At 33.3% G+C, this 8168-nt stretch overlaps 1 pseudogene; it reads left to right on the top strand.

The window, feature by feature from the left end:
* The first annotated feature begins 1526 nt into the window (after positions 1-1526).
* LOC131935198 (large ribosomal subunit protein uL1-like) lies at positions 1527-2157 on the top strand (annotated as a pseudogene).
* The last annotated feature ends 6011 nt before the right edge of the window (positions 2158-8168 follow it).

Genomic DNA, 8168 nt, shown 5'->3' with positions numbered 1-8168 from the left:
ATAGACACCATCCCACGCTCTAATATATTCTTTTTCCTTTTGTTTTTAAACCATTGGGGATGTCCCTTAAATTAAAGGTTTTCCTCCGCGTGAGCTGGGCACATACAGCTGTATACGTGAACATCGTGTATCTGTCTTTTATGCATTACTACACCATTCATGCTATCACAATGAAAATCTGGGAAGCCTTTGAGTAAACCCCCGATAGGTTTCTGTCAAAGGCCTAACATTTCTTTAAAAATATTAGAGTGACGGCTTTCTATGGGAATATGTAGTTGAGCGCGCCAAGATCCCCAGCGGCTATATTAGCACCAGGGGTCTGCTTATTGGGTGGATTGTACAGGGGGGGGGATTAGGGTGACTACCAGAGTTTCTTTCAGTTTTCTCTCTTCGAGAGGGGCTCCACCGAGTGGTGTTTCTTCCACCATCATCGTAAACCGCGTCTGTCGTAGTGTGGACAAACTAGCGCCCCAACAAGTAAGCTGGGCGTCTCTGTGGTAGTGTGGGCAAACTAGCTCCCCAACAAGTAAGCTGGGTGTCTCTGTGGTAGTGTGGACAAACTAACGCCCCAACAAGTAAGCTGGGCGTCTCTGTGGTAGTGTGGACAAACTAGCGCCCCAACAACTAAGATCCAAGAAATAAAGCGCCGACATTGTTTACATTTAATAACCGCTGTTCTAGAAAACAAAGCAAACGTCTATAATAAATACACGAATAGTCACGTGTTGGTGAAAACCTCATTAAAAATGCCGCGTTAGTTTGGTGGGTAGGACTAGATTCCGAGAGTCGGTGCTTCTCACTTGAATACATTTATGTGACAAGATCACAGAAGAACAAAAAATAACATGAATCCACAAGCCCTCGAATAAAAATGAACAATTAGAGCTACACTTTAAAAAATCTTTGCCATAATAAACAAAATAAATGACTACAATGTAAATTGAATGTTATAATAACAAGTGTCCTTTTTGAATTTGTTTTCTTCCATAGTCGCAGCATTGACGTATATATATATATATATATATATATATATATATATATATATATATATATATATATATATATATATATATATATATATATATATATGTATATATAAATAAATAAATTAAATATATATGGGCCCAATTTTTTTTTTCAGGGGAAAAATAAGTATACATGAACACTAGGGTAAAAGATAGGCAAAAGTTAAAATCACTTCCATGACTTATTTCCCTTTTTAAATAGTCAAATAGGGGTGCTCATAGCACCTTTTAATATATTTGTACTAAACAAATTAAAAAGCAGTTACTTCTCTTCATTTAAAAAAAATACATACTAAATTACATAGAATTACATAGTATAAAACGGAAAAGTATTTTGAAAAAATAATATAAATACAAAATACAAAAATAAACATAACACGAGAAACCATTACACATATAAAGCTTTCATGTTTCATATACTTATGACGGGCTCGCGAACAGGAAGCAATATGCCAGGCATAAAATGAAACACAGATTTTCAAAACAGACAGCTCTTCCAAGATGAGTAAAATCAACAGAGACTCACCTAGTGAGCCAATTGACGCTGTATTCAAGTATTCTAAAGAAACCAAGAAACGCAAGTTCACGGAATCCATTGAGCTACAGATTTCCTTGAAGAACTATGATCCCCAGAAGGACAAACGTTTTGCTGGAACAAATTACGTAATATCCCCAAGCCCATGATGAAGGTCTGTGTTCTTTGTGATCAAGTCCAGTGTGATTAGGCTAAGGCAAACGACTTGCCTCATTTGGATGTTAAAGCTCTAAAGAAACTCAATAAAGAGATAAAAAAACATGAAAAAAGCCAAGAATTATGATGTCTTTCCTTGCATCTGAGTCTCTGATCAGTCAAATTCCCAGAGTTCTAGGGCCGGGTTTGAACAAGGCTGGCAAGTTCCCCGCACCAATTACACACCATGACAGTCTTAATGCAAAGATTGAGGAGACCAAAGCCACCATCAAATTTCAGATGAAAAAGGTTGTTTGTTTGGCTGTTTGCATTGGACATGTCAATATGAATCCAGAGAAGCTGTAGCAAAATGTTACTATGGCTATCAACTTTCTGGTGTCCCCCTTGAAGAAAAATTGGCAGAATGAGAGAGCATTGTATATCAAGTGCACTATGGGTTAAGCCTAAAAGATCTACTAATTCTGAGAGCACGATTGTGCAATAAAATATTTAAATTAAAGAAAAAAATAAAAAAAAAGAAACTAATGCACTCACACACGTGACATTTTGTTGAAATTTGTTTCAATTTTCAAAACTCGATCAGCCCCGAAATTAATATTCTATGTTCGTATTTTGTGAATATATATATATATATATATATATATATATATATATATATATATATATATATATATATATATATATATATATATATATATGTATATTTATATATGTACATATGTATATATATATATATATATATATATATATATATATATATATATATATATATATATATACATATATATATATATATATATATATATATATATATATATATATATACATATATATATATATATACATAAACAAATTTTGGCCCTTTTTCTAGTTCCGTCTCTGAATCAACACAGTTTAGATGTTCTTTGATAAGGGGAAAAACAATTTACTTATTTGAATTTCATGTATTCTTTTCCAAATGTACCTTCTGTGCCTGTTGTAATGACTGGGTTTTGTTTTAAAGTTCGCCATCCTAAAGTGTCAGCTAGCATTTTCTTACGCATTTAACTTAAAACTATGGTTCCTTTTCTTTTACCAAGAACACAAACCATATCAATATCATTTCTGTCTGGGTTCAGCAACCCACAGCCAATAGAGGTTTCTGAATCGAAGATGATATTGTCCAGGATAAGAACATCGCATTTCTTATGTAGCTCAGTATATTCACACTGAGGTAAATCATGGGTATGTTTGCGTTCTAAATAAAACGTTTTTTTTTAATAGGAATCTTTGATGGCAATTGGCATCGGTTAAATGAAATGTCTGCAGCGTAGACGTCTAGGCGAGCTATCCAAAAAATGACAAATCAACAATCTTCATCTGACGCAATTGTTTGTGATCAATAGTAATATGGCTTATAAATGTTGGTAATTGGTTTTGCAGGATAAAATGTTGTTCAACATCAATTTTTTAAAAATACGTATCTTATTGGTCTAAAAATAAATGTAAAAATGCTACGATATATATTTTTTAAACATGTGTCAACAATATAGCTTTGCTATCAAGAAAATGTTTTAAAATGTTCGATAGTTTATTATATAATATTACAATTTTTGTTTTTATGCGACGCAATTTAAGGATCGGAGTTTTGATACATAATAAACATGTCAATTTTTATTTTTTTCCAGAACGGTGAATTTGTCAATTTTACTCGTTTACCCGACCAGAACGAATACGTCAATTATGAAATCGAAGATAGCTAAAACGTTTGTAAATAAAAACACTTGCTTTAGGAAACAAACACTGTATCTAATTAGTTTACCGAAAAAAAAATACATTTTCCAGAAAACGTAATTCAATTTTTTTTTTAAATGATGAATGTTTAACTCTACAATTTAGAGGTCGTATTTTGCCCCGTTTATATTATTTCAGAACCTCGGCTCTAGTGACTTTAATTGAATTTCTGAGTTCTAAAATGGACGATGAGATGTCATTACCCTGAGTTGTTGTTGCATTGCCTTAGGCCATAGGTGTATCAAGTTACCGTTATTTTCTACCGATTTACAAAGTGTTCTCATTTTTCATCATAATTTTGTTGGAAACTACGAAATAATTTTTGTTGTATAAATTGTTGTAACTCGAATCTCCAACAATAATTTCTTGTCAAAGAAAATAGCATTTTATTGAAATTATTTTTGTTCACAGTTTATTGAAAATTTCTTTATTATTCTTAAAGTTTTCCATTAAATTGGAGGGCTTAGTTACTACATAAGCAGTAGGTAGATCTCAACCAGTGAGCAAGATACATAATTTTTTTTTGGCTGGCTGTAGAATTTAAATGTGTATCGCACACGACAATCCTTATTTAGGTTTGTATACTGCCAGTCTACATACGGTAATTTAAACGCTAACAGAATAAATATACGTGTTCTAACTGCGTGGTTGATTGTGCAGATGATTGCATACGTATTTGTCTTGTGTTGGGTTGTATTTGCATGCGAAGTCTAATCGTTTATTTTTACTATCATGCAGATGATTTACATATTTTGGACAATGATATTTTTAAAACAGAAATATATAAATTTTAAAAAAATCCATCAAGTACCGTGTAGTAGAGTTGTGGTTATGGGAGGGCGGCTGGTGAGGCCGACCCTCGGGGGTGCTAAACAGGATAGGAAAAAATAAAATTGTTATATTCAGCTGCATTTCTAGATTAGACACAGTCAAATAAACACGTCTGATACATGCCCTTACTGACTTATATTCTGCATCAATAGGCTTGAAAAGCTGTTTCCAAATTGTTGTTGCCGGAAAGAATATTCTTTAACCAAAATTGAATAGTTTATAACATATGTGTAGTAACTACACAATGGCTTCCGGTTTTATTAAGGCTGGAAATCCTCTAACAAATAACTACTAGTTATATTATAGTAGTTTAGCAAACACTTATATTTTTAATTTGGGTTAGTAGAGTGAGGATGTTGAGTTGATAGGGGATGTTTTATTATTTAATATAAATACAATACTACTCGACACACCATACAAAACTTTATCTAGAAAAACAACTGTGCTGACTTTCATTGTAGTACTCTCCTTGGCCATTCCGGTTGACTCCAAGAAGAGGTTGAGGACGATTTAAAAAAAATATTTGAATTGATAAAATAATTCTAAAATTAATTTCAAAGGCTTTTTATCGTCAATATAAATTTATATGAAAATGAGTGTAATCGATGTTTGCAAAATATCTAAAAAACTTTTTAAAATGTAACTATAATTTTACCACTTGCCATATTTTTAAAAATTTTACATTTTGTGTATGATTACATACACTTTTCAAGCCTATTGTGTGGCACCAGAAATAAAAAGGGTTAAGTGACATTGGTAAAAGCGCCAAGACATTTAATTTTGGTGAGGGTGTTTTTCTTTTGTTAGAAAAAAATAAATATTGTTGGGGGGGGGGGGGAGGGGGGGGAAGAGGTTGCGCAAAATTGACAGTTAACCCGTGTCTTAGGAATGGGTTGCTATTTTTCTTCTGTGGGATCGCGTCTAGATTCCAATTGCATATCGTGTTAGGCGACGTGTTACAGCGCAAGTACTTTTGACTATTTTCATTTGAATTTGAACGTTTGATTTAAACCTAACAGGAAACTTGATGTTGATTCCATTTTCAACTAGACTACCCGTTATCTAGTGAGATAACTGTGGGTTTCGGGGGATCATCCATAAATGACATCACGTCTGCCAGTACTTATCATCCCAAAATAACCAGACCCCACATTCAAAAAGACGTTTTTTATATTTTAAAAACTCTACTAAACTCTACTTCACTTACCCAGTGCCCCGCCAAGTCTCAGACATGTTTGTATTAAAAAAAATGATTCCGGCCGAGCATGGCTCTGACCACACTATCCCTTTATATGCTGAGAACCTAGAAACAGGTGAACTCTACTTCGCCTGCCCTGTGCCCCGCGAGCTCCTGATGGTCAACCTTATCATTCACATATAGGCCTTAAGAAAACATAATTGAAAACATTGTTGTAAAAAATTTTTATTTACTATTACTAAAGTCGTTGTTCTAAACTTTTATAATTAATGTGGTTACTCTACCAATGAATATATCAATAAATTAATTAACGGCTTTGAATTAGTTTGTATTTAACAGTGTGTTTAAGAAGGAACAATATTTATCACCCAAAATCCTATTTTACAGCTCTACACATAATGTAGATTCTCCCCAATAACAAATTAAAAAAAAAACAAATAAAAAAATGAGTTATCAAACGTCACTATTCAGTCAAAGTTAAGCCATTGTTCTAAACTTTAAAATTAATGTGGTTAATCTACCTATGAATAAATCAAGAAATTAATTAACGTCTTTAACTAAATGTGTGATTAACAGTCTGTCTGCAATCAAAAATTGTTCTCTACCTACATACTATTTTACAGCAACCCATATAGAGCAGTTTCCTTACAGTACCAAATCAGACAAACAAACAAAAATATTCAAACGTGTAAACAAACTTGAGTTTTAGTAGTATACTAGACTACTTTTGTTTTTGCGTTTTGGTTTGTGTTTTCTTTCTTGTTTTGCGTTTTTGCTTGTGTTTGCATTTTTGTTTTTGTTTTGGTTGTGTTTACATTTGTGTTTTGATTTTGTTTCTTTTTGATTAAAGTTATTTGGAAATGTAATATATTTCCTAAACCCGGGCAATGCCTGGTATACGCGGCTTAATAAACACAGAAGTCATGGTCCTCTACAGATAGATTAGTTTACAGAGGAAACTGCAGGGCTGAGCCGGGACGGCTAGTTTTATATATAACTTTTTTGTTGAATGAAATAATCCATGAAGAAAACATTTTGTTTCGAGACAACAACTAGGCATTATAGTTAAACTTCGTTTTACACATACTGCAAGTTTCATTTATAATTTTTGAAGAGAGTTCACACTATTTTGTATATTTACATTAACTTTTAAGAACATACAATACTCAATTTAAAAATATGTTTTCTAGATGTTATAGTTTTATTTATGTTTCAGTAAAAACACGTATTGTGAAGACATCAGATAATATGTCTTATTGTGATGAAAAATCGTAATAAGGGACCTTTTTTTAACACTTTGACTAGCATGCAATTGTGATAACCTGAACCCTAATCTGGTATTAGTTTGATTCTTATAAGGGCCTACACGTATTTGTGTTTAACATGTGCGATTAATAAAATAGTTTTTATTTTACTTAGATCTGAAATATTACTGACTAATTTATTTTCGTTTCAGGAGAAGGAGCTAATGGATATCCATTATTAAAATGACGTCAAAATCAAATTTTATGTAGTGAATTTTCTGTTACTCAGGATTAAATCAGCAATATATTTTATACATCAAGAATCTGCCTTCTGTATTTATAATACGGACTATTTCCTTATAAGCAATTACCGACATCAGAATGGCAGATGAAGATTACATGGACTACGACGAAAAAGTGAAGAAATTTGTAGACGAGACACGAGAATTCATAATATCGGATTCCTTACTACGAATCATAATCATTGCACTAAGCGTGATCGTACATGGATTAATATCTCTAGCAGGCGTCTTGACCAACAGCGTCAACGTGCTGGTCTATATTAGACTTGGTCTCAAGGATAGCATGAGTGTTGGACTCTGGGCGTTATCTTTCACAGATCTAGCAGTCTCCGCATTTCAACTTACAGCGTGTGTATGTTATCTAATTGCTTTCATCCATCCTAAAGACCCAATCGACGCATGGTCTATTGGTACATTTGTTTTTGGCTGGGCAAGGTATATAGGGTATTTAGCTTCATGCTGGATAACCACAATCATAGCTTTAGAAAGGTGTTATTGTGTCGTTGCACCTTTTCGTGTAAAGCAGGTGTTTACAAAAAGAAGGTGTATTTCAGCTATATTATTGATCTACCTTATTCATGTAGGTATTCTTGTACCTATATATGCTTTTGAGCCTATGGATTGGGCATCGCGTACTTTCTTAGAGAAAGACGAAAACGGTAGTCTAATTTATTTCAAGCAGTTTCAGTTGATTTTCACTAAAGAAGGCGCGAATTGGGAATTTATTATAGATGTGGTGGATGGTGCTGTTTTGTCGGCACCCTCCCAAGTTTTGATACTACTCTGTAGTTTCTGGATGGTCTTCTCGCTCAAAGCGTCTTCAAGAGTCAGGAAACATTCAGTTGCTCAAAATAAGAAAAGTACGGACAATCTTTCAGCGCGAGAAAGACGTCTAGTCAAAGTCGTTATTCTACTTGCAGTTATTCAAACGGTTTGTAACATCCCCAGATTTTTTGCCACAGGGGTGTATCTTCTACTGCCTGGTATTCTAATAGGTGCGTACGCTAATCTTTCAACGGTTATGTGGGAGGTGTCCTACATCTTCAGCACAATTTGCTGTGCCAGTAACATTATTGTGTACATTACGCTCAATTCTAATTTTAG

The sequence above is a fragment of the Physella acuta genome, unplaced genomic scaffold (genome assembly GCF_028476545.2).
Source record: "Physella acuta isolate Inbredline_101_S28 unplaced genomic scaffold, ASM2847654v3 ptg000135l, whole genome shotgun sequence".
NCBI classification, from domain to species: Eukaryota; Metazoa; Mollusca; class Gastropoda; family Physidae; genus Physella; species Physella acuta.
The sequence above is the reverse complement of the archived record's forward strand: the minus strand, read 5'-3'. Positions and strand labels throughout refer to the sequence as shown.